Here is a 27,830-nt window from a genome sequence, read left to right as displayed (position 1 = left end):
AATACACTCAGTTTGTGCACTGAACAATACAGACTACTTGTTTAAAATGAGCCCAACATTTTTCAGTCCCCATTTAGGTGTGGGGCCTTCTTTAGGCATAGACAGTGAAAGAGTGGTTGTGATGTGAAGGCTATACAATTAATTAGAATGGAATGACAGTAGAAATAGGTGACCACTGTAGGTGTACAGCACTAAATAACAGAGTGTCCAAAATTCACAACCCCTTTTGCTTCTATTCTGAAGTTCTTTGGGACAGTTTGGATACTGATAATGAGTCTCCAAATATGTATTTGTGGGCTGCAAACCTAATGGAAAGTAAATAAGAGGGAAATAATTACCAATTGAAAAAATAAACAATGACAGAAAGAGGGACAAAACAGGAGAGGGACACAACACTGTTCACCACTTTTCTCTCCTGTGAAAAATCAAGCCCTTCATCTCAGAAACAACTTTAGATCTAATGTCAAAGCCTGGCTCCTCTCCCACCTGGATAGTCGCAATGCCCTTTTGGAAGGCCTTCTAGCAACTACTGTGGCTCCCTTGAGAAGTGTCGTGCATGCTGCAGCACAATTCATCAAATGACTCTGCAAATCCAACCACATCACCCTGACCCCCAGCAACCTCACTGAGAAACACACCATCTCTGGAGGCCTGCAATCCACCAGAAGTAAGGACCTGTGCAGACTTGAAGTCTGCTGGTGAAAGAAGGAAAAAAACAGAAGACAGACCTTTTCTGTCTGTGCCTCAAGACTCTGGAACCTCCTCCCCATCAACATCTGACACGCCCCCTCACTTCTACCATTCAGGAAGGAGATCAAAACCATTGTCTTCAAGGAATAACTGCCCTAAAACGTAGGCCCATACATCTTCCACTCCCCACCTTACCCTAAGACTGGGTGATTTGATCCCCACTCTTTCCTCCGCTGGTTACTTGTAGATCCATTACTGACTAGTGCCTTCCCTCCCCTGTTATTAACTTCCCAATCCCTTGTTTCTATGCTCCGTATCCTTATTCTTCACCCTACGATTGCATAGCACTCTGATGCTTTCCAAAGCTAGGTCAGCGCTCAATAAATGCCTTAATAATAATAATAATAATAATAATAATAATAATAATAATAATAATAATAATTTGTACAGCTGACTTTCCAATTCGAATGATAGAGTACACTTGTTAAACCTTGTTTTATAACACAGTGAAAGCCTGAAAAAAGTATAAAAAAATACATCCTAATTTCTAGAATACTTATAGAGGAAAAGCAAAAAGGAGGTATCTTAATATAGAACTATGGCATACCGACGCCAAGAGGTGAAGGAAGGTGGAAGGTTGGAAGCTTTAACCAATGATCTGTGTCTTGGACTCACAACAGGAAGAATTGCCTGCCACTGGGGAAAAAAAATAAAGGGACCCATATGAAAAAGTGGAGCCCACAGGGTGTAAGAAACCATAATGAGCAACAACATGGCCGAAATGATGCTGAAAACTCACCTAGATGCAATGTATGGGTCTCACTCCTGACGTAATTGCGCCTTTGCAGAAGCAATGTGATCAAAGGGAGAGCGGCGTGTAACTGCCACTTACATAAAATCTCCAAAAATATGCTTGATTGCGTCGGCCTCGTAACATGCAGAAGCAGGTTAGACCTTCTTTCTTGCAGTGCCCAGAAGCCAGAATACTACAAAGGAGCATGACAGTGGCACCCTTGGGTGCTCATGGGCTGTGTAATCAGGACGCTCAGTGTTCAGATGGCATAGCTTCCAACAGTTGCTGAATTTCAAGGGTTTTATTCCTTAACATAACTTTCAATGAAGATTGTTCACTGTCTTCCAATATTTATTTTGGATTGAGTTGTTTCATCTACTCTGTCAGGCAATGGTTTTTCACTGGGTTTCAAGGCATTGTGAGGCATTATTTTACACCACCTGTAGAACTAAAGTGCTCTCTTTTCTTATCATGGTTTGAAAGATCACTTCAGCAAAAATGATCATACTCTGTGCACACTTTAAGGCATGAACATGCAAAACACATTATCTTAGTGCAATTTTTGCTTTCATATTTTATTCTTAACCAAAAACAATGACCCTTGAAAGTCTGGGTAATGTCTCTATTCAGTTTTGTTAGTAATTCAAAAAATACCCATTTTACAACAAAGTGTTACATGCAGTCTCGTGTTTAAAAAATTCAATAAACCAAACAATATATCCGTGTTTTCACAGCTTTTTCAATCCAAAAATGTTTCTAATGTCTCTTTAACACTCTTTTTCTTGTTGATCTTTACAGTTTAAAGTCCATAGTTCTCAAATGAAATCAAGGGACTATTGATCAAATAGTCTCTTATCTTTCCGTTGATGCACAACGCGTTTCGGGCTCTCTCTTAGCCCTTCATCAGGTGCGACCAAATTCTATACTTCAATCTGATGTATCTGAAAGTATGAGCGACGAAGTCACCGTCAGAAAACATCGCGTCTTTTTTGGACAGGGCAAAACTAGAAGAACCAAGAAGAAAAAACCCATCTCGGAAAGTGAACTTTCTGCAAAAGAGAAGTTAGTAATCAACATTTCAGACTACCGATTGAGTAAATTTGAGGAAAAAACTCTACAGAAAGGTATTTCGTTTGTCCCGTACTACAGCAGTTCACTGTTGAAAGAAAAAATTGACTTCTTCAAATTGACTCGCAAGTGAATGGGGAACAAGTAAGCAGGAATGTAAATATCTGGAAATGAAACCTAAGAGCACATTCATGCCACCGATCCAGAATCCACTAATTGATGTGTTTCAGAAGCAAGTATTAAAAGATTTGGAAAAATTGAAGTATAAGCGCAGATCGAAAACGAATTTTTCAAAAAGAGAACAACAAGTCCTTGACAAACTGTGGCAAAATCCGAACTTAATACTAAAACCTGCTGACAAGGGAGGAGCTCTGGTATTTATGAATGTAGAGCAATACAAAATGGAAATAGAAAGACAATTGGTAGATGTCAACACCTATCTTGAAATCTTCGAAAACCCAACAGAGAAAGTACAGAAATTAATCAAAGAAACAGTAGATGAAGCAGAAAATGATGAACTAATAAGTCACCGTACCAAGAACTTTCTAATGAATCTTCATCCATTGATGCCGATAATATACATTTTGCCGAAAGTCCACAAACATCTGACTCATCCACCAGGAAGACCTATTATTGCTGCAAACAACAGTTTACTTGAACCATTGGCACAATATATAGATAGGGCAATCCAACCTTCAGTACATAAATTCAAAACATACATAAAAGACACGAATTATGTTTTGAACAAATTAAAACAAGTTGAAATAGATGACGATCAAGATATCCTCTTTACAATGGACTTGGTAAGCCTTTACACCAACATCACCCATGAGGGAGGTCTGGAAGCCATGGAGTGGCTACTACTGAAAGCAGACACGGTTTGTGAAGCTGATAAGCTGTTCACTTTAAAACTACTCAAAATAGTGTTACAAAATAACTTCTTTATGTTCGAGGACAAATACTATATACAAATATCTGGAACTTCCATGGGGGCCGCAATGGCCCCAAGTTATGCAAATACATATATGGCTTACTTGGAGGAAACCAATATCTTTAATGAAGAAAGATGGGCAAACAAATTGAAATTTATGTTCCGCTTTATAGATGATATATTCGGGATTTGGAATGGTTCAAATGGTGAATTGTTGGCATTCTTTCAGCATCTCAACAGCATGGCACCAAGGATTGAATTAACATCTAAAACGAGCAAAGAATCCATTGAATTCCTTGATGAACAAATATACAAGAAAGGAGGCAAATTGGAAACAACAATATTTACGAAACTAACAGACAGGAACAGCATACTGAATGCGAATAGTTTCCACCCGCGGAGGACAATAGAAAGCATACCTTTCAGTCAATTTTTAAGATACAGACGGATTATCTCAGAAGAAGTGGAATACACCAGAAGAACAGCAGAATTAAAAGAAAAATTTGAGAAAAGAGGTTATCAACCATCCATTATCACAACATGTGCCGAAAAAGGCAACAGAATCAGTAGAGAAGGAGCGTTACAACTAAAAGAAAAGGAGGAACAGGAGAAACTTGTATATGTTACCACTTTCTCCCAACAGAGTCCGAAAATCAAAAAAACTATCAAAAAGAATTGGTCAATCTTGACCTTAGACCCAATGATGAAAAGACTCTTTCCAGAACCTCCACTCTTTGCCTATTCCAAGAGTAAATCAATGAGGGAACATCTCATAAAAGCAGATTTGTCAGCAGAAAAACGAACCCAGGAAACCTACAAAGGTACAACCCCATGTCACAATTGCAACAACTGCAATAACTTAATAACGGGCAACATCATCTTTCACCCTCATAAAGGTTACAAAATCAATTTGTATCATTCTTCGACCTGTGATTCAAAAAATGTAATCTATGGTATAAGATGTCCATGTGGAATTTATTACGTAGGCATGACAATGAGGAAGGCGAAAATAAGGTGGTCCGAACACAAGTCAAACAACAGGACAGGAGCAATAAAATCACCAGTTACTCAACATTTCAAAAAAGAAAGGCACAATATCTCTCAAGTAAGATTCATCATTCTGGAACAGATAAAAATAGCAAGAAGGGGAGGAAATTTAAACAAAATTCTTCTGCAAAGAGAAACATACTGGATCGACAAATTGAACTCAATGCAACCCAATGGGATGAACGCAGATTGGGATTTAAGTTGCTTTCTATAAAAGTGCATAGAAACACCAGCCGGACAGCAAGAATCTAAATAGCTCCCCGCGTATAGAATTGTATTTGTAAAAAATCGGGCTGGTACAAAGCAAGTGCATATGAAATAAATAAAAAAAAAATTTGAGTGTTTTTTAATGAGCCATGTAACACTAAAAACAATAAACATCATGTTTAGCAACATCCCCAGACTTCTGTAGCGACGATCTAGAAGCAACCACCACACTACAGGAATTTAAACCACAGTTATTGAAACTATTCCAAGATGGTGGCCGTGCAATCACGGGAAACTAGCCAGTTGACAGCTTGGTAGAAAGCAAGAAGGGACTACATCTAGGGAGTTCAAAGAAACACAATCAAGGCAACCGTGGAGCTACCGCAAGGAGACACACATGCTGTGAATTGGACAGGAGAGTGAGGACCAAGGGAAGGAGAAAACTAAAATCCTGAACGGCACGAGACAGCAACACGAGCGGCTTGCTGCAGTAACTGAATTAGGGTGGGGTGACTAGGGCACAGCGCTATGATGTAGCGACTGTTCCCAGCACCAAACCCGCTTATAAACACTCAAAATTCATGTAGAAAAACCACATCATATTCATTCTTTACAGATTGGGCATAATACTCAAGACAAACATAAGAGTGGATGAATAAACGATACTGGAATGAAATTCACAAGTATTAGAGACTGACAGATGGGAGAGATCCACAGTATTACAGGTACATTGGTCAATCTAGTCAAAAGAAATTGTGAAGCTATATGGAACATGAACTGAGGGTCTAAATAGAAATATATATTTAACTTTCAGATACATCAGATTGAAGTATAGAATTTGGTCGCACCTGATGAAGGGCTAAGAGAGAGCCCGAAACGTGTTGTGCATCAACGGAAAGATAAGAGACTATTTGATCAATAAACTGTAAAGATCAACAAGAAAAAGAGTGTTAAAGAGACATTAGAAACATTTTCGGATTGAAAAAGCTGTGAAAACACGGATATATTGTTTGGTTTATTGAATTTTTTAAACACGAGACTGCATGTAACACTTTGTTGTAAAATGGGTATTTTTTGAATTACTAACAAAACTGAATAGAGACATTACCCAGACTTTCAAGGGTCATTGTTTTTGGTTAAGAATAAAATATGAAAGCAAAAATTGCACTAAGATAATGTGTTTTGCATGTTCATGCCTTAAAGTGTGCACAGAGTATGATCATTTTTGCTGAAGTGATCTTTCAAACCATTGTTTATTCCGAATCTGTAGCCCAGAATCAAACTCTGTTTAGCACCTAAGTTTGTATTTAATTTTAACAAGTAAGCATTTGAATTTACATTAAGGTTCATGGTATTAAGGAGTGCTCCTCTACACCCAAATTGATCTCTTTTCTTATCATCCCAGATGTAATAATTAACGTTATCATCATTTTGCTAAGCTGCACACACTGTGCTGCTCCCTTAATGGGTGCGCTACGGCCAGTGGCCATTTTGTGATAACGAAGGACTGGAATAGGAAACCCTGTGATGTTTGGCATGTTTTAGCAGATATTCCGAAAAGGGATTTTGTGTCCCCCTTGTTATCTCAAAATGTTCCCCACAAGATGTTGCCATGAGATTTTTGTGTAAGAAAGCAATAGTAGTCCAGTTATCAGATGGAAACCATGTTGGAAACATGGCACCAGTCTTGCACACCCCCCCCCCTTCAGTTGATTGCTCTTTGCACTGTTTTGTCGATTGATTAATGATGTAATTGCTCCCACTGTTATTTTGTTGTTGTTATCTTGTATTATGTTGTTTCACTGTACAGCGCCTTGGTGTACACCACTCTATAAATAAATAAAGAAATCAACACATCATTGATACTTGTGAGAAGACGAAAACGCATTTAATGAAAATATTCTCCCAAGCCCCACACAAACTTGAAATGTGCCCAATTTCTACTCTTTTACTCTCCTCACATCCACACTGAAGGCAAACTGCCCCAAGCTCCCCTGCCCCCTAATAGCTTTTTAACCATGCTCACTTCAAAGGGAACATCACATTCTTGGGGTGAAAAGACGAACACGAAAGAGTTCCCGAGGCCTTAATGAACTCCCAAACGTCCTATTTGTGCCTGTTTCACCCTCCACACATCTCGTTCACCCCCTCCCAATATCATTTTAGGCACACTGGAATTTCCGGTTCTCCAGAATATACTCGCGAGAATGCCTCGCATCTGTGAAAATATAATAGCCTTATTTGCTGCAATGCGGCATGGGAGATGTAGAAAAGGTTATGTGTCCGGGACACCCTGTTCTCCGTCAATTGTTTTAAAAAGCGACGAAATTAATTTCCACCAAACAATCAAAAAGACACATCTGCACTGCTTTTTCCACTCCTGAAGCTAATTTGAAAGTAATTCGTTCAGCGGTTTAGGCTGTGCATGTGTTCAAGAGCTGCATTTTCCTATGGTAAAACAAATACAAAAAGTAAAAAACACCCTTTTTCATGCTTTTTAACTTGTATATCTTTTACTGTTATTCAAATTGAAACCAAACATTCCAGTTTTGGGGTAGAGGCCAAGCCAAACATATTTGGAACATTTCATAAAGTTGCTAACAGTAGAATTTTCAGAAAGTCGGTGGATCAAAGGTTTCACTCTAACCAGGAAATTCTGCATGTGTGGGAATTGACAACAAAATTAATCCCAAGTACAATGTTATTTTTGATCTCATTGTTGATCCCTGATCTAGTCTCATGTACGCTCTCACGTCGTGAGCAACGGGGAGGAGTTATGATTGCTTTCAATTTCCACATTTCATTGCATTTCAAAGCTTTTGTTATGACATATCTTATTCAGGCCCACTTGCCACGACATTTGACTATGGTCAGTGTCCACTCTGCAACAATTAGGATCAAAGACTGTGGCCCATAAACCCCTTTGTGGCAAATAAGCAGCTTGCACTCATCATGGCCGTTAGCTGTGCCCGTTATCCATGTGATAACAGTTAGGCTAAAAGAATGTGTCCCACTTGCCTTGGTCTCCAGCCATGGCCCATATCCTCCTCAATACGATTGAATCAGGTCCCATTGTTGAGGGGGTCTCAACCCCCCCCCAGCTTGCTCCCCCCAAGATGATGGATGCCACCCATTGAAACAGCCCCACAGACCATACCCAGATGACATCACCAAAGTAATCATGAAAAGGCGACATGGCTGAACACACCCGCAGAGACATTAGCCAAGTGCAAAACAACACACACAAACTGCTTGCTGACACTGAAAAAGCAATTACCATGAACGGCCTTGAAAGCAAAATAGAAGCCACAGCTGCACTGAAAAAATTGGGACAGCTTAAAACTGAAACGCAAAGAAGATCTGGCACAGCAGGCAGCATGTCCAGCCCTGCCAAGGACTCTCGGAGAGAGTTCAAGTCAGCAGAAAAGATACAGTTTCTACCAGGACAGAAGACCGAAATCCCTCATAAATGCAGGCAGAGAAAATCACTTTTACGGTACCTGAACACATGACCTGGAGCTGGGGAACAAGGCACATTCAGACAATAAGGTTGTTCCCATCAAACTGAAGACATAAGATGGAGAAAGTGTCCTTGGTCCAAGGAGAAGTTGGAAGTAGCAACATTAGGGTGAGACAGTTGGTGCTCTGAGATCACCTTCCCCACCCATCATTTTTTGCTCACATGCTGGTACATTTCTTAAACTGACAAGGCTTGCACTGACCTCCTGTGGGTGGTACCAGGCGGAGCTACCGGATCTGGCCAGACCAATCATATTATTTGTCCTCTACATACTGTAATTAAGCCTGTACTGTTCTCCCAATCAAAATCTCAATTAGAGCTGGGGAATGTAACTTTTGGTTGTGATGTCAGACTTGTTTAAAACCTGACTGCCCGCCTGTAACGAGCTGAAAGTGCATTTGGAGCTGTAGAATCCATGTGTGTATCCCTGCTTGGATTAAAAAAGCAACAATTTGTCACATTTCTGGACTCCTCTGTTTTGGGCATGAGCGGATTTCCCTTGAGTCAAACTCTGTTTTTTCTAACTACACATCACCATCGTCCATGGACTTCTGCCATGGTCACTATCCATGTTGCAACAGTTAGGCTAATAGGCCATGAGCAACTGACACAAGTTTCCACCAAATAAGTTCCCACGCAAACCTAACACTGATCACTGTGGCACTGCCTTGTATTGCTGTGATAATAATTCCTACAGAAATGCAGAGGGTTTCTTATCAATGCAGTAATCCACAAATGCATCACCCCCACTGCCACTCTCTACGTGTATCCCTCTTCCTTTTTAGGTCTCCCCTCCTCCCCACAAGCACAGCAGAAATCCTTCAGGACACAGCCCTTTTATTTTCCAAACCCTGCTCTTTCCAATTTATTTTTCTGATTGTGTCTATCGGTGCTCCTGCAGGAATCCCATGGGATTCCCCCAGTAAGACAAAAATGACCTGACTCAAAATGGGCTCTGGGATTCTCCTTAAAGTACGGAATTAATCATTTGGTTATCTTTCAACAACCTTTTCTCACCTGTACCCTGATGTGAAACCAAACCTTTCCCACTTCCAAATATTTTGTTGAGTAATTTTCTTTCATGCCGCCTGAAAGCATCGCTCACATCGAGCAAATAAAAAACTGTTCTCTGTGCTGCAATGCACCATGGGAGAGATATCAAAGTTCCTTTTGACCGAGACACCCCCATCGCTATCCATTTAAAAAAAATAAAAAAAACGAGATGGATACACTCCAGACCAAAAAAAAGGGAATATCTGTGACAGTTTGTGCCCAACTTGTTCCTTTTTTGGGACACATCTGTCCAGCAGGTATTTGTGTTTGTTTGTTCTATTGAAGCACCATTTTCTCTGTGGGAAAATGAATGGGAGAAGACAGATTTTTTTTTTCTTTGCTGAACTTTTGAACCGCTTGACAAATTTGCCCCAAACACTCCAGTTTGTGGGGCTCGTGTCAGACTTTTTTTGGAACCTTTCTGCCAGATCCATCCAGAAAGTCTAATGTTATTAGCAATAGAATGTCCAGAAAAGTAAAAGCTCATTGTTTTTATCTCAGCTATCACGTGGTCGCCCTATGAAATATATATAATCTCAGAACTAGACAGAAATGTCCATTAATCCCCCCTTTTGTTTGCCATCTACATCGAGCACTTCGCTAATTTTCTCATTATCTACATCAGTTTGAGAATCTTAAACCACAGTTAAATCGAACGTAGGTTTGCACTTTATCTGGATTACATTACTCTACTTATTCAATACAACACCAGATAACTAATTCAGCTGCATAATGCAATGGTGGAGTCTGGATTTTTGCTTGACAACATTCGAAACATTAGGTAGGATTTAAACAACTCACCAAATGGTATAATGTACCTTTATCTCTTATCAGGAGGATAGGAGTCCTAAAATTGATCACTCTGTCTTAATTTCTTTATGACTTCCGTTGCCTGGCTATTTACTTTACATACGGTCAAACGAAAATTAAAAATGTAGTAGTAGGGAAATTCACATGGGGACACCCACATTTGATGCATTTTCTTAGGATACTGTGCAGAAAATACAGATACAGAATATACAGAAATGGTCTTGCTCTGGTGGATTCAAATATTATAACTGGGTGGTGCAAATAAACTATTTTAAGTAATTATTTGGTATTATGCAGGATACCCTGAGAGATATATACAGGTACTAAATAGGTACAATTGTAAACACTCTCTTTTTCCTACATTTTCATGGATGACTCTCCTACTTTAAACACAATTGGTGAGTGATTCATGTTTACACAATGATTCCATCAGGAGCTAACATGGGTGTGGCAGAATAAGGGTCTACCCAGAATATTGTCAGACTCCACAGTGTACGCATGAACAACACAAGATATTCATACAATGAGTCAAGGGCATCACATAATATTGATTTGTACATTCAATGGATTCGTTGTGCAATATAAACTTCACATAAATTGTGTTTTTCTAATATATGGAGATTTCTAGTTTTCTTTGCAATGTTTCATGAAAAACCAATGTTATGAGAAAGGGCCTCATTACGACCCAGGCAGTAACCATGGCGTTAGTAACGCCATGGTTGCCGCCGGTATTTTACCAACTCCGCCATGGTGAATGGCGGAATTACTGCCCCATTCCAAGGTTGGCGGGGCGGTAATTCCCCATTCACCATTTGCCCTTTCCCATTCCCATTTTTGCCCCCATAGTGCTCAATGGGAATGGGGAAGGTGGTAATTACGGTACCGCAAATTGCAGTACCGTAATTACCTCGAAAGTCCCTTTCCGGGTTCCTTCCTTAATGGCTGGTAAAACCAGCCATTAAAGTCGGGACCCGCAAAGGGACCTCGTAATTAGGCGGTAAGGGTTTAACGGCGCCAACACCTTTTACGGTGCCGTTAACCCCTTACCGTCTGGGTCGTAATGAGGCCCAAAGACAAATATGAACAGCATGTTAAAAAATATAATTGATTGCTGGGGTAGCATCCAGCGTTATTATCAGATGTTTTAACAGGGTATGCAACTAAGATGGACCCTGAAGGGACCAAATGCATGCATGTTTGCCAATGTGAAGTGTGTAATGCAGAACTCACTAAAGACAGCTTATGTATTGCTACAATAAGGCACATACCTAAGAAGCGCCTTTTGTGCTACAAGATGATCTTTCATCACTCTCATACCCCTACCAAGTTAAATCAATGCTACTCTAGGAATCTCAAACTATACCATAACAAAGACTGGTGCATATATTTGCTTTAAATATCTCTAAAATAAAGCAACATTTGGGCACTCAGTGCAAAATAATGGCAATGTCATCAGAGTGCTGATGTAATTTACAATTTGTAGCAAATATATGTGGTTTCCACTTCATCAAAACTATTTTACCTGACTGTGGTTCTTTTTTACCAACTCCTCTATTCACAAAATGGAGACTGGCTTTGTTTGACTCGAGGACCTGAGGATTCACATGAATAGCCTGTGTCTTTCTTGTATGTTGTGTGGAGATAATGACCATATTTGACCACTGCATGCCTGTGTAGCATGCCTGGGAGCTGTAGCCAGTGTAAATTCAATTCTGACTGGCATATGCAAATGTCTGCCTGGGTTTATGTGCCTTCCGTTCGTTTGTGTGTGTAAGCCCTTTCTAAGAACTTGGGTGTGGTTGGAGGGTTGATGGGTTGGTTAGCAATTGCCTGACCATGTCTCAGTTTAAATGTTGTACAGTGTGTGATTGCATGTTGTGTTCATTTAGTGCCTCTCAAGGGGGATAAAGGAGACCAGCTCCCTCACCCTCATTGTCTGCTGCGAGCCTGCACTCAATCAAAACCTCCTAGATTAGAGTTGTGAGGCATTTTCCAACTCCCTTTTGATTTAATAAAGGTTTATAACCACAATCATAAGCCCTCTTTGCCCATATCTCATTCCTGACTCCTCTTACCTCTGGAAAAGAGTGGACAAACATAATCTTTTCCACCAGTGAGTCATGTACTCAAAAGATCAGGACCGATCAATCCCAATTCATTGGGTCAAGATTGTAAGGTCGGAGTTGATTGAGAAGCCATGGGCCGCTAACTCATCCAAGCCCTAAAATGGGGGTGACATTTCATCCATTAACCTCGCAGGCCATTCTTCCAATTAGGAACATTGTGGAAGGGAATAGCTGCCATCTATTTAGCCCCCAAGATTATCTGGTGGTGGGAAGAGACAAAACCATATCCTAGTTATGGTTATAAATAAGTGTCCCCACCGGCTGGGCTATCTATGCTACGACCTGTAGAAGACAGGAATTACAAATATTACCTCTCCTCTCCTGTGGAGAGTAATTGACATTTGCTCTCTTGAATTTCTCTTCAACTCCAGTCAAAATGAGAAAGGGTTGTTTGGATGTTTGCTATATGAAATCTTATGGGAACCTCCCTCCAAGGTGACCCATAAAGGAGCAAAAGATGGAAATCACCCTGAGAATCTATCTAGGGAGTGTAGAATACCAGAAAATGTTTCCAATCATTTAGAAGACGAAGCTGAGTCCATGTGGAAAAATAACAATGTTCCCAGTTCCCTAACATCTTGGAAAAATGCTGTTCGCCGCGGAATAGAAAGCCATGTGTTAAGTGTCTCAACATCCTCCTAAAAGGGTAACATCATTATGGGATTTAGAGGAGATGTGTATACCACTCCATACCCTCGAGAACTGGGGAACCCCAAATAATCTAGTGATGTAGAGCCAAATACAGACGTTCTCATTGTATGAGAAGAAGATGACGAGACACCATCTTCTGGATCCTCGTCTCCTACAAGAGACAAATCAGATCCCCAATGGAAAGAATTTGGATTCCCTCTAGGGTATTGCTCTTTAGACCAGGGGGAACAGGTACCATATACCCACAGGGACACCACTCAGTGGTTTACAGGGACCAGTGACACCTGACAGACCTAAAGGTAATGCACCAGGTTTTGATGCTATGATGATAGAGAGTGAAAACGGAGGTATACCATCTATTATACCACATCTCCTACTTTAGATCAGATGTTATGTTTCTCCTGTGGAGATTAGGGTCATCCGGCGAGGCATTGCCACTTGAATAAGATTGATCTCCCCACCATACCATTGTTAAAAGAACCCATCCTATGTGAGTATCCTCTATACCCAACCTAGTGAGAAACTGGCAGATGGGAAAAAGAATCCAGAGAGACATTTCCCTAAAGGGAGGAAAAATAAAAACAGGAGAAAACCCCATGCTTTTCTATACACCGGAGGAAAAACCATCTATAGAGTTCCTGCTATCCTAGGCGGAAAGGAAATCTGGACCCAATTAGACACTGGGAGAATGGGGTGTGCCATAAGAACAGAATTTCTTTCCCTGTGATGGAAGAGGATTGGAAAAGATAGAGTAGGCTCTGTCCATTGCCACATTGAGAGACACCCACAAACTCGGATACCTATCCCCATTTTGGGAAAATAATTACATCTTATTGTGGCTGTGATACCCAACCTACCGGCCCAATTAGTTACAGGAAGTGATATTCCCCAGTTTGACTAATGGATCTCACAAGTGACACAGATAATAGTAAGAACCTATATGGGTGGGCCTACCTGTCCAAAAGAACCATCAAGCGCACAGGTGGGAAAACCTGGACCTTGTTTTTTTGAAGAAAAAACCTTAAGGAATATTAACAACTCTACCAGTTTTTATTCCCTTGTAGACTTTTGGGGAGAACGAGAGACTCCACATGATGTTCCAACCTGGAATTGGATTGGGTAACCCAGTATGAGGAAGGGTCTCAAAGTGCTAAAGCTCCTACTCAAAACAAAGGGGGGGAACCCTTGGGCGGGAAGCCAGAGAGTTATTGTAGAGTATGTGATGAATTTGATGATGTCATCACTTCTCTCTCAGGGATAGCCTCTCCCCATGTGGCCAGAGGATGGCGTCCGCTACCTGATTCTGACCCTGGGGTAGGTTATATGAGAGAGGACCACATGGGGGAGGTGACCCTCAGGGGGATCACACAATGTCACATACCCCCATTCCCTTTTCAGGACACGCCCTCCATTCCTCATGGCGTGATGGCATTTTTTAACACTCTCCCTCAACCACTTGCTAGATCTACTTCAAGTATTTCCCAACATTGCACAAGGAACAGCACGGTAACAACTGAGATGATAAAGATGGATGGAGCAATGAAGATGACTAAGACCAGTAAACCAACACTGCGGTCTAGTCTTTGGAAGTTGTTCAATTGAGCTGGGAAATTTAAATCTGCCACAGCTGACAGACAGAAGGGCAAGCTGCAGAGGATGAGTTGTGCTGTGACCTATTCTGACACCGGTCAGAAAGCTCCGAGAAAGCACTCAGTGAGAAGCAGTGTGGATGTAAATCTAGGCAGCGGAAAGAGAAGCCGGAATGCAGAAACCTGCTGCCCGAGAATGTGAGACAACTGGAACCGGGCACAATAGAGAAGGACGCAGCGAAAGCACAGAAGCTAATGGGACGTATGCCGAGCCAGCAGACTGAAAGGAACAGAAGTGGAGAAACGCGAGAGACACTTAAACTACCCGGTAAGCCCAGCGAAGATGGACAGATTACCGGGTTGCCTCAAACTGTGTGCCTTTCATGAAAGTAATGTGAGAGACGCAAAGTGAAGCATGTGAAGAGATTAAAATATTGGTGAAACATGTTCGGAACGGGTAACTGAACCCATTTTGCAGGAGAGACAGCAAAGTAAATGAGAATGGTCCTGGAAACGGGGTATAGACCCAATGTGAGCATGTAGAAGCAGATATTGAAACAAACTTTAACAAACAAGTCTCCATAAGCCAACATTGTGCAAATATCATTGCATGCATAAAAGGAAAAGTAACTGCATGCACGTCCTGACAAGAGAGTATACCAGGCAAAGCTAACTACTTGAAAGCAATTGCATAACATTCCTGACAGGAGAGTATACCAGGCAAAGCCAAGTGTTTGAAAGAAACTGCAAGATAAGTGTTTGAAAGACTGTATAGAAGTCGTGACAGAGGAGTATACCAGGCAAAGTCAAGTGCGTGTAAGAAGATATAGTAAGATGAGAACCTCAAGGAAGATCCATGCCCTTGAGGGTTTGAATTGTTGTAAATGTGGAAAAGAGCCTGGCAGGGGAGTATACCAGGTGACCTGCGAGCCCGGGACCTGCACCCAAATTGTAATACAGTGAAAAGAGAATCCCAAGGAGAACATATGCCCTTAGGATTGTGAACCATCTTTAATGTGAAGAGAAACTTGGGGAAGGAAGCCATTTCCCAGAGAACTGTGAACACACCAAGAGGAGGGAGTTATCCTGTTGGATTACAAGAAACTTAGTTATTCTTTGAACTTTTGGTAAATAGGAATCTGGGGAAGAGAGCCATTCCCTGGAACTGTGAACATTGTACACTTGGAACATTTTGGTTGTATTATACCTTTGTGTTGGATTTGAACATTTGTGCACTTTGAAAGCCAGAGACAATATCCTTTGCACCTTAGAGTTTGTTTTATAGTGTGAGGGACAGGATAGGATTTCAGACAGGGCATATTTTTGCGTTGGACATCTTGGAAAAGGACAGAGCCCTCAGTTTTTGATTCAGGCTGGGAAATACCTCATAGATAACGGTTAGTGAGGCATTTTCCAACCCCCTTCGAATTTAATAAAAGTGTATGACCACAATCATAAGCCCTCTGTGTCTGTGTCTCAGTCCTGACTCTGCACAGTGTACATATGCAGATACTGTGACCCTTCCTCTTGTCGTATGCCAGGTGCAGCACTGCTCAATGTTCTCAAAAGTGATATGATAGGTTACTTATAATGCAGTTAATACCCACAGGTTTTAAGCGTGTACCCGGGTATAGAACCTGTGTTGCTACGCGCCTTCTTGCTTCCAAGGTAAGCACATTGCCCCTGAGCTATCCTCCCAAGACAAGATTCTCTGGGTGAGTGGTAACAAATTCATCAGATTTCAAAACTACGTTAAAATAAGCTGCTGTTCAGCGAGTGGTGATGCTTGTAATCCTATATTTATTTAGTTGCAACTTCGAATCCCCACACCAGGCTTCCATTCACTGCCATTCCTCTCAACCATCCACCTTCAGCCTTCTAGAACCTCTCTCGTCACCAGGCACTTCTAACATTCCAATCTGATTTGGTACATTTTGCTAGATTATTTTGCTAGAATACATATTGAACATGTACATTGAACATGCCTTTAATACAATATGGATGCTCATAACAACTCTAAAATCCTTCACCATAAATGTGACATTACCATGAGAACTCTCAACTTCGCACTCCTCTAGTGAGATATAAGCTTCTGAATTTAATTCATTCTATTACATAATCCTTCCTTTTCCTATGGGCAATTCCAACCCTGGAACTGCACCAATTAGCACACACTCCATCCTGATATTTGTTCATTCCATCTTACTCCTCACTCTCTTCTCCAACATGTTGCTTATCATTTTGTATTCCTTCTGAAAACTCCCCCTGCAGCACACCCTCCCTCACTTTTCCTTGGCTTTGAGGAACTTCCTTCTCTATTCCATTTCCGCCCATTCTCTAGCATGACTGGTGTGACCTACTCTGTAACACCTTATTTGGTTTGAAACACAGCAACCCTCTCTTGCTTACTCTGGATAGGCTCTCGCTCCCACAAGATCCTTATCTGAACACATTTTTTCATCGTACTTCTTATTTTAAGCTGGTTGGTACTCGCACACCGTCTCAATTATTTGACCCTCGTAAACTGCAATTTTTCTTTTTCCTCCCAACTACGGTGGACACGTATCTGACTTCTTGTCTCTTGTTCTCATCACTGAAAAAGGTGAATATCCCATCAATCGCTGAGTGGTATCCATGCATGTGGAAATCAACTCCCACACTACCTGCTCCCAGGACAAACCACTCGCCAATGGCAGTTGTAAATTGTCCTTAATTAATCTATGTATATGCTTGACTAACCCATTCCCCTGTGGGGGGTACAATGACGTTGTAAGATGTATAATGCCTAGTGCTTTTTGGAAATTCTTCATTTCGTTTGATACGGATTGCACCCCATTATCACTTACGATATGTTTGGGAAACCCCTCACATGCACACATCGTCAGGAAGATATCTAACACTATCTTGGTAGTAACAGAATTGATAAATGTAACCTCATATCACCAAGATGTATAATCTACCAACACAATCAGATAGCATTCCTCCTTCACATTCTCCATTGATGCCATGAGATCGATGCCTACCTTTTGCCATACTTCAATTGGCACGGCCACAGTTCCCACTATCATTCTCTCAACCACTTCTTGGTCAAACTGCGACCTAGATGGCCTATATAGGCATCCATTACAATTCTCTGCCCTATGCTTAGAGAGGAACAGGTTTTTCCTTGCTTGCCAGCACCCAATGGCATGACGCCAGCTCATCTTTAATCATAGTGCATGCTGCTTCCCACTCCACTTTAGCCAGCCAACCATCCTGCGTTACCCTATGATTCGATTCAACTCTTCATCACTTTCCACTGCTCTTTTCCACTCTTCTTCTGATAACTACCCTCCCACCAAATCAGATATACATGCCACCCACATGTGCATTTTTCATCCTCGACGTCTTACTCTTTCTCCATAGGAGGCAACCTTCATAAGCAGTCTGCCACAAGTTATCTCTCCCTTGTACATGTTCTACCTCAAAGTAAAACTCCTGAATGTTCGGCAACCACCATGCAATTTAAGTATTGCTATGCCCGACCCTCGAGTAGAAAATAAAGGCACCAACAGTACAAATGCTTTGCACGTGCATAATGTGTCCAAACGTTACGCACATATAACATTGAAAGACGTATAATATTGTACGTGTGAAAAACCTTACTGTGCAGGGAAGGTGTGAAAAGCATATCCTATCCTACTCAACCTGTGTGCCTTTGAATTTAACATTTTGGAATTTCTCTGTAATACCTTCACTGTTTTTTTGTGCTGGTTTCCACTCATTAGACACTATGGGCCTCATTACGACCCAGACGCTAATGGGGTAACGGCGCTGTAAACTGCTGCGGCGCCGTTAACCTATTAGCGCCTAATTACGAGGTCTCTTTGCGGGACCCGACCTTAACGGCTGGTGTAGACCAACCGTTAAAGTAGGGACCCGCAAAGGGACCTTGGTGCTAATTACGGTGCCACAATTTGTGGCACCTACTTAGCACCTTCCCCATTCCCATTGAGCCCCATGGGGCAAAAATGGGAATGGGGAAGGGCCATGGAGGAAGGAGGAATTACCGCCCTGCCAACCTTGTAATGGGGTGGTAATTCCCCCTTTCTCCATGGCAGAGTCGGTAACTTACCAGCATGGACCATGGTGCTAGCAGCACCATGGTCTTCCGCCCGGGTCGTAATGAGGCCCTACGCGTTTAAACGTTTGGACACATTACGCACATGCAAAGCATTTGCTTGAAATTTAACTTCTGTGCAAGGAAAACTGCCCGTCAGTGTTTGACCATATGTCTGTTTTGATTCCAATGTATGGCCCTTTAGCTAAAGGGGCCATGCAAGACTGAATTTGACATGCTTTTTTCCTGCAGCCAATGGAGTTTCAAGTTGGAGACCTTGCCGTTTTTCCTATGTAAAAGTGATGTCCAGCTCTGTGTGTGTTCTCTTTTATTGCTCATTTGTTTTTATGACCACCATATGTTATGTTATGTTGATGTATACTGCACACCGCTTGCACCCAAGGGCAGTCCATATGATTAAGAGGTCTCTGGGACTTTGAAAGCTTATACCATTTCAGCATAATATTTTGTTAGTTCAATAAAAGGTATCAAAACTTGGATGTTGATTGATTTAAAACTGGACTAGAAGGGCGCCAAACCCTTTCTTGCACATTTATATTAAAAGAAAATGTATAATTTGGCCTTAATTCCATTACGTGCATCCACAGAAAAAGGTTGGCCTTCCTCTGCCATGGCTCTGTGCTTTAAATGTGCTCACATGATCAGCAGATGAAGTCATATGTTTCTCCCTCTAAATGCCAAACGCTAAATTCATACACAAACCCCAAGCACACTCTATAGGGAACGCAAACTCAATCATTGAAGGAAATTACTAAAGAGGGCCAGGCAATCGTAGCAGAATTAGACTCCAACAAGAAACCAAGGATATGAAAACTAAGAGAAAACTATTAAAACGATTAGTTTGCTGAACATAAAACCAGAACGCGTTGCTGTGTCTCTCTTATCTCTGGTGAGTACGCTTCTCTTACATGTGGAATATGTGTGGTAAATACGGCTGGGCCATGGGTTTTAATCATTACAGAGAATCATTAGAATTATTTCATAAGTTAGCCTCTACCAAAAAGGTGGGGGTAAAATAATGTTTTTGTCCTGCCCTTTCCATAACTTCTACAACTTCTAATCTTCACTAACGTGACTTTTGAATGTACTAAGCTGAACATCAACATTTTTCCCGGGTCGCACTTGGGTCCCTGGAGTTTTTTAAATGACACCTGATTTTCTATAGATGTAAATGTATTAAATCACTGCACTGCACTTCTGCTATAGAAATGTTTGTGGCTATTGATTCTAACTGGGGTGACATTGTACCTATCCCTTTCCAGGTACTACAAGACTCTATCCGGTTCTGCTGGTGTACGTCTGAGCCTATTCTTGTTGACCCCGTTAGAACATTGTTGGGAAATTGTTAACCCCTTCACTCCCTCTAGGTACAGTATGGAGTATATGGTCTGCATGCATATTATCCATTCGACTATGCACTCGAGGTTGAGGGGCTTACATGGACTGTTCATGAGATGGTATGCTGGGCCCTGAATATGATTCAAAACTGTTTTTATTAAAGTCTAGTGTTCCTTTTTTCCTCACCACCCTTAGCATTATAATGTGCTTGGTTTAGCCGACGGTGTAGGTCCTTTATTTATCTTAGGAGTGGGAAAGGTCTGCCAGGGCCCTTCAATGTTTTTAGACATACTGGTCTGGTCTATTTTCCGCTCATGTACACATTTCAACTTTCTTGAATGCATGTGTAAAACTATAATAAAGAGCCTATATTTGCAGCATATCTGTGTAGAATATCCTTTAGTGGTGAGTATTTGGGACTAAATGTACCTATCCACCAGCATTCCTACTCCTTTGTGTGGCCTGACTACTCTGCTACAAATGCCATAAAGGGAGCTTGGCCTATCTTTTGATTGGGACCCCGTGTAGCCTTAAGATAGATGGTCTCACGCCCCCACACCAGTGGCTGTGGACAAACCTCCCTAACAAGTGGTTTGCAGCAGTCGGATACATGATGGCAGGACTCATTGTCTTCCCTATATGCACTCAAAAGGGCTACCTACCTCTGCACATAAGAAGTATACTCAATGAAGAATAACTGACCTTTTGTAAATTACTTCTAGCAGTACAACTGTTTAATTTACCTGTGTCTGAGTTGTTTTGCAGGACTATTTACCTTACATTTTCCTTCTGAAATGTCTAATAATTGTATACTTACTTTAAAGTAGTGTCCAAAGTGGAGTGTTCTATCCTAAATGCAAAACCGGTTATATTTTACTTAAATGTAAATTGTTTGTGCTGGACAACTTACCTCACTTTGCCATAAATTACTGAACACCAAAACTGTTATGCTTACCAGTAGGTAAGTTGTGTATGTCAAGTAACTTACCTTTTTTGTGGCTTTTTAATTGTGTTTGCTTTCAGATAGTTCTCAAAAACATTGCAACGTTAGTTACTGTTCCTTTTGGTTAGCTGCCCTTTAGACAAAGTCTGCTTTTATTCACCTTGATTAGGTTGTCTTTTCTACCGGATAACTTGCCGCCAGTACTAGTGCAAGGATGGAATCCTTTACCGGTGGGGCCTTGAGCGAGATATAGTTTGAGAAGTTAGCACTGCTACAGTTACAAAAACTAAGATTATCAACATCATTCAGATGTATCAAACTCAATATCCTGCTGCTTAGGCAGGAGTGGTAAGCCCATCTCCTCCAGCTACTGTGTCTATCTCTGTGAACACAGAGGCCCAGGGAGGGCCTTTCAATCCTAGATATTTTGATCTAGAAAAGTTATTAGTGAGATGTTCTTTGAGGAATATAATCTTCAGGTTGTTGCTGAAGTTTATGATAGGGCCGGCAGGATAGCTCAGAGGCAATGCGCTTGTCTTGAAAGAAAGACAAGGCAAAGCAACACAGGTTAGAATCCCAGTACCATGCTTAGAGACTGGTTTCTGGTTTGTTGCGCATTACACAAGATTAATTAATCAATTAATTAATTAGAGAGGGCCAGTCTTAACTTTAGTGGTAACTTGCTCAAGTACGGGATCCGCTCAAATAGTACTGGATCCTCTAAAGACACATTTAGAAGAGCCATTTAATAGACAGCCAGTATGCATACAGAAACAACGGAGAACAAAAAACTGAACAAGTTCAGCCATGGCACACAGCAGGTTCAGGGTTTGAAAAACTCATACTAAGAAGATTAGAAAAGAGGTGGGAAACTACAAAACCTATGTCAATATATAATGTCAGCTAGAATACACAAAACAACATCTTAAATGCTAAGAAGATATATTACTAATAAAAGGCCTTCTGAGATCCTTATACCTTGTAACCTATTGGACACTCTCTACAGCACACCCTCAGGGAATTATTCTTTCTCAACTTAGTGATAGAATTGCAACATTCTTCTGCACCAAAGTTGCAAATATCCCCTTACAACCAGAAAGAGCCCGTCCAGCTCTAGATGCCGATGCATCTAGTTCTTGCTGGGATCAGTGGATCTTTCTGGCTGGCGTTGACATCTTCCAGTCAATATCCTTAGCTGAACCAGAAAATATACATCTGAAAGTCAACTCTCTGGATCCCCTGATGACGGCTGCCCTCCCAAGGTTGCAAAAGGTAAGTGCAATCTCAATGTCCCTTCTCTAAACCACTGGATAAATAACCTGTTTGAGTCCGGTGAAATCAGTGATGAATACAAACATGTGGTAGCTCTTCTTCTTTTGAGAAAACCTACTTTATGTCCCTCAGATCTAGCAAACTCTGCCCCATTGTGTGTCCACCATATTGCACTAAAATCCTTGAGATGGCTGCCACCCTTACTACACATTCACAGCAAACCTCACCACATTCTGGACCCATTGAAGGCCAGTTTTTATCCCAGTATGGTGATGGAAATTGTCATTTTTTACATTTTTTATTTATTTATTTGCCTTTTTAATGTGCTCACACAGCCCGGGGACATCAAGGTGCTGTTACAGGAATATGTCTCGTATTTATAATGCGCTTAATACCCAGAGGTTTCTAAGCGCTGACCCGGGGATCGAACCTGTGTAGCTTTGTGTCGTCTTGTTTCCAAGGCGAGCACGTTGCCGCTGAGTAATAAAACCTATTTCAGAAGATGTCCTTAAAAGAAGTGTGGATAATGTTGAGACAAGTGCACTCTTTCGGGACCGTCAGCGACAGTTGAGACCATCAATTACTACTTTTTTGTTAGTCATCTTGAGCAGGTCAGGATTCTCAATGTATCCATGAAATGTAGCCAACCATGGATCATAAATCTGCAGTGCTTAGTAACCCATACTACACAACACTGATGAGGCCCAATGAGGGCGAAACATGTCCGGGGTTGCAGAAAGGAAGTCACCTGGGAAGTTGGCCTCAACTTCTGGTTGAGACATACCTGATTTGCATATAGTTCTCCCTCTGTAATGGTAAAGCAGGCCAATGAATGATAATCTGGAGGGTTGCTGAGAGCCGCACCAATGATTGTGATTCATTAAAACAGTCCAGCCATCCCTCTGCAGTGATGTATGGCACCAATCATAATTGGCCAATCATTCATAGTCAGGGTCCTAGAGAGATGTGGGACTCAGTTAAGAAAGGGAATAATCATGTGCTGTGTCATACAAGGTTTGGCGCTATCAGCATTAACATGGACTCTTTATTTGCGGGTTCAGCCTAAACTGTTACATGCCTAGGGCACGCCTTCTAATGCATATGCAGACGAAACGCAGTTTCTGCTCAAATTAGTCAGTGATCGAACCAATCAAAATACAAAATGTACTCCCCACACGAAGGAGCTCCAGAAGAGGATGAAAGCTAACATCTTTCAATGTAAGGCCCCTAAAACTGAAGTCATGATGTGGCCCACAGGTAATAAGATTGAACCAAGCAACCGGGCCTGATGCTTCTGGAATTCCCCTTGCCTAATGTCAGTGGTCAGAAATATGGCCTGTCTAGTATACAATCAACTGTCCTTTGTCCCGCAAATAAAAAATAGTTAAGCCAATCTCCTTTCTTATATTGAGACTTCAAAAATTACTGCTATTTCTATTTCCATTCCCTCAAGAAGTTCCCCGGGTCAGCGCGTACATTGTAGCAATGCTGAATTAGTGAAATGTCTTATATCTGGGCCTTCTCAATCAGTTCGTCAAGCATCTGCAGCCAATATAGAAGATGGTGCTTGTGTAACTGGCTGGCGGCAGTTACACAACTTGCAATGCAAAATCCAAAAGAAGACGTAAAGGCGATCCTAACTGTTTCTAGTCCTTCTTCTTGCACTGCATGGTGTAAATGAGGACGTTTTCTGGATGTTAGCTATTTGCACCAAGGTGCAAAAGTTGCAGGTCCCCTTTGTGCAATGTACAAGGTTTTAGTGTGTAACAACACACTTTCATGCAGCACACTCTGGTGAAAAGGGTGTTCTTGCTGCTGCTATCCTCCGCACTCAACATGTTGATACACAGCTGGAGTTTTCCATGCATGCCTGGACTGACAGGCAACTGGAGTTTGGCATGCCTGTCCGGTCTTCTTGAAAAGCCACATGGACAACGTCTGTAGTTTCACCTGCTGACTGTGGTAAAAAAATGTATTGGGATCGGATACTCTCTTAGAGGAGCCCAGTGGACATTGCAGTTTATGAAGTAGATAACCAATAAGAGTAGAGCAACAAGTAAGACAAGCATTGACTACGTCAAACGGCCTCTGGTTTTTCAAATATAAATGTAACCATTGCTTTTAGCGAAGCATGTTTCCTGCCACAGGGAACAAACCCACACCTACATACAACTCACACACCATCTATACACAAAAACCTAGCACCATAAAAAAGAAACTGCAAACACATTATTATAGAAAATGTAGCACAACTAATATGCTATGATATGATTGGTTATTTATAACATGCTTAATACCCAGAGGTTTCTAAGCGTGGACCCGGGGATCAAACCTTTGTTGCTCTGTGCCATCTTGCTTCCAAGGCGAGCATGTTGCCCCTGAGCTATCCTCCCGAGACAACCAAAGGGGAAACACCAAACCCCCATCCGCCAGCTGAACCAAATGACGCCAGAAACAGCTGTAAATAAACTTCAAACCTGGATGTCAAAAGCCTAGATATGCTGACACCCCTGAAACCGTTCAAACCATTGCAACAAAATGTAGCGACAAGATGGTTTACAACTGAACTTATAATACTTAATAAAACCAAGTGAAACTTAGAGAAATCATGGGGAAACACTGCACCCAGCCCGACAAACCAAATATCAACTGCAGATTCATTAATACAAGGCAGCCTTGTAAAAAGCCAAGAAGTTCCACTACCCTGAAAGAATACAAACAGCACAGCAGGAAATGTACAAAACCATCAAAGCGATGAAAACCCCTATCTCATGCAGCAACGAGCTCATATCCTCCCAAAAGCTCTGCGAAAACACTGCACATCATTTCAGCAGCCAAATGGACAAAATCCAACAAGCCATCAACTCAACCACCTCAGATACAACTAACAACGTAGCAGACATGGAAAACCTGATAACACCAACCAAGCTCAACCACTTCACACACATTTCAGAAGACATCTTACACAATGGAGTAAGTGAGAGTAATAAGGTGGGATCGCCTAATGACCCTTGACCTCTGGATGCATACAGAAACCTACTCAGCAAAGAAACCCCAGCCCTTTATTACTGAAAACTGATGAATGGATCGTTGCAAACAGGAATTGTACTAACAGCATATAAAACGACCTGCAGTAAACCATTTTTAAATAATGCTGAGGGAAGGGCAGAGGACGCAACTAACTGGACAGCCAACCTGTCCTTCTCTGCTTCAAAGCTGTAGAAATACATGTGCAAAGAAATCCTCAATCATGTAGAATCAAATGGAATAATGGACCAATCCCAGGTACACTACAGAGCAATGAGAGGAACAGAATCAGTCCCTTTTCCATCTTGGATGACCTAGAAAATTAACATAACATCAGCTGTTAACTTATTAGACATATCAGCAGCCGCACAACATTAATAAATAGGCTACAAGAATCCAGGATTTAAAACTCTTCTCTGCAATCGACAAATTCCTTCCTCACAGACAGAACACAATCAATGTATCTACCACCCTACATTTCAGAAACGCGAACAATCAATTGTGGTTGCCCACAAGGATCAAACCTCGCTCCTCTTCTTTTCAACATACACGTGGCCCCGCTCATGAAACTAATTTAAAAGCATATGCTAACAAGCTACAAAAATGCACACACCATACAACTAATTTTCACGATGACCACTAATACCAACTCAAACAACTCCCTCAGTAACAGTCTCAATGGGATAAACATCTGAATGACCAACAACAACCTAAAACCAAATCCAATCAAAACAGAAACCATGATCACCACACCCAACACCAATGAGCCACTGGCTTCGCTTCCCTGGCCCATGCAAATGGGGGGAAAAGACAAGAAACATCAACAGTGTACAAAATCTGGGACATGTCATGGACAGTGGGATCATCCTAGAGTCGCAAGTCAGCCCAATAGTACTGAAATGCTTCTACCACCTACGCTCAATCAAATTAATCTTTCCATATATTCATTTCTCACACAGGACCCTCACCATAATTTCAGCAACATTGTCAAGAATAGAGTATGCAGACAGCCTATCCCTAGGAATTCCTGACAACTGGAACAAGAAAATACTGTGCGTCCAGTACATGGCAGCAAGACCTAAACTAAGACTTCACAGGAGACAACACAGCACCCGGTCTTAAAAAGCCTCCAATGGTTAACAGTGAAGAAAGGAATCCACTTTAAACCACTCTGCATTGATTAGCCTGCATGGACAAGGTGCAGAATTCAGCAAATCAAAAATCAACCCCTACTAACCCCAAAGGATCCTTACATCTTCAATGACATACTCATCAAATCCAAGTGCTATGAGAAAAACCAATTCAGGTTTAAATCTTTATTCATCCTCATAGACAAACTGTGATACTCCACCCCTAAAGAAATCCTAACAACAGAAGGCAATCTAACGTTTAGAAAACTGTTCAAAACATGGCTCTTCAATACACCAGGGTAGAAACCTTTCACAACCAAACCAAAGAAACATACTACAACAGGCTGCCACTTCACTGCCTCCATCCCACGACGTGACGCTCTGAAAGAAGAAAACATCACAATAACACAATGACCAAATAAATAAACAAAAAGGAATAACGTGTAATATCTCCAAATCACAGCAACCATAATGAATCGGGCTAGCATTCCACACTGGTGCAGCCCTTAGAGAGCCGCCACCACCACCACCACCAGGGAATCCAGAAATCATATGTGGAACGTGAAGATGACAAAACCACAAAAGAAAAGTTGTCTAGCAAACAGGTGCGAAAAACCTAACCAGCTAACAACCTCACCCTTCCCCCTCCTCACTAAAAACATCCTCACCAACTTGCTAACACAAAATGGCTAAACAAAACCCTCAGCCTACTACAATAATAGTTGCAACTCGGCACCCCTCCAATCCACTGCTAAACACACCCATTGGTCAAAACATGCTGATCTCCTCAGATCCAGCAGTTCTCCCATCTGAAAGAAACCACCTCTGGGGTGAACATCACAATCCACCTAGAAAACACATCCTCACAGACACCAGTTGCTCCTGGTCATTCATGCACCAACAGTTAAGCACAAAGCCTTGTCATTTCCCTCTACTCCCTAACAATTCCCACCTCCTTTTTTCAATTTCAGATGCACGAAATGAGTGAGCACCTGGAGACCACAAAAATAGCATGGGGGCAGCGGTGAGTGCTACAAATCCCAATAACATGCAAAACATAGCGTAACATAGCATGTCCCAGGCTAGACCTATTGGCTTTGCCTATGTTGGCTATGATCACGTTTGTTAGGATTCCCAGTCTGTTAAGGGCTGAAAAAAGAAAGTAAGGGCGTTAGAAAGAATCTGGTGGAAAAAGCAGGAGCACAAGTCTAAACTGAATATAAACCTTACTTACATAAAATTACGATGATGAGGAAAGCAAAGAGAAGCCATTACTCAAATCAGATTTTCTCTAGCCCAAATAAAAACTCCAAAATGTTCAAAGTGTTCAATAAATTACGTTAGCCGGTGGCCATCAAAACGATAATGGCGTTTTGATGGCCACAATGTTGATGAATAACTGAGTGAGTTCTTCTTAGATAGAAGAATTCTGGGAACTAGAACCCAAGATGTTATCTCGGGATAGGCTGGAGCGTTTAATTAATTTGGCAACAGTAGGAGATAAATGTATGGCTT

The sequence above is a fragment of the Ambystoma mexicanum genome, chromosome 2q (assembly GCF_040938575.1).
Source record: "Ambystoma mexicanum isolate Mex_15411 chromosome 2q, UKY_AmexF1_1, whole genome shotgun sequence".
Taxonomy (NCBI): Eukaryota; Metazoa; Chordata; class Amphibia; order Caudata; family Ambystomatidae; genus Ambystoma; species Ambystoma mexicanum.
This window is presented reverse-complemented; position numbering follows the sequence as displayed.